The sequence below is a fragment of the Hyaena hyaena genome, unplaced genomic scaffold (assembly GCF_003009895.1).
Source record: "Hyaena hyaena isolate Hyena2069 unplaced genomic scaffold, ASM300989v1 scaffold_329, whole genome shotgun sequence".
NCBI lineage: Eukaryota > Metazoa > Chordata > Mammalia > Carnivora > Hyaenidae > Hyaena > Hyaena hyaena.
Window position 1 is genome coordinate 146,855 of NW_024080960.1, and position 1,114 is coordinate 147,968.

Sequence of the window (1,114 nt, forward strand, 5' to 3'; positions counted from 1 at the left end):
AGAGACCTGAAAGAAAAATCAGGGAAACTTGGAAGATAGAATGAAAATCTCCAATCTCCTGTGCATCTATAAAAATTGCAAAAAGAACAGAGAGAGTGGAAGAAAGGCAATATTCAAAGAGGTTATAGCTGAGAATTTTCTGAAAATGAAGAAATAAATGAAACCTCAGATTGAAGGAGCACCCTAGGTCCTGAGAGTATACAAAAAATATTTTATAAACCTAGGCTCTTTGAAGTGAAGCTACAAATATTAAATTCAAAAAACAGAAGTGTTGAAGCTGCGTAGGACAAAAACCAATTACTTCCCAAGAAATGACTATTAGACAGCAAACACTCATCAGCAACAGTAAATACCAGAAGGTAATGGAATACTATGTTCATAGTTATGAAAAAACTGTGAGGAAAGAATTGTATAACTAATTAAGCTATCATTCAAGACTGAGGGTAAGACATACATCTTTAGACTAACAATGTTTGAGGAAGTTTTTAATACCTAAATCTTCACAGAAAAGAACAGATGCAAAAAGAAAATGGAAGTAGAAATGTGTAGTGTAATGGCAAACAAAAAAATTGGTAAATTTTTGGTAAAGCTCTCTCTAATTCCCCCCAAAAAGAGATTCGTTCATTAAGGGCTGAGTATTCATTATGGAAAAGGTTGTAACATTTTGAAAGGCATACGTTGTAGAAGGCATGGAGGAGGGCACTTGTGGGGATGAGCACTGGGTGTTATATGGAAACCAACTTGACAGTATAGTATTTGTTAAAAAAAAAAAAAAAAAAAGAAGGCTCCTGCTACAATCCAAAATGAGAGTCGGAGCACCTCAAGTTTTGGTGTGATCCTAGGAAACTCATTTTAATTCTCTGGATGTTACTTTTCCACATCTGAAAAATAAGAGTTATATGATTTCAAGAACGCTTTCAGGAATGTGTTTCTAAAGCATTTAGATTGTTTCCAAAAGTTTACTGTTATAAAGGATCTTGCCAGTAACATCTTTGTATGGATAGCCTCCTCCTACTTTTCTTTAATTCAGATTCATTCTTCAATATAAATTACCAGGAACAGAATTGGTAGATATAAGCATTTTTAAGGCATTAGATACAATTGATTAGATACA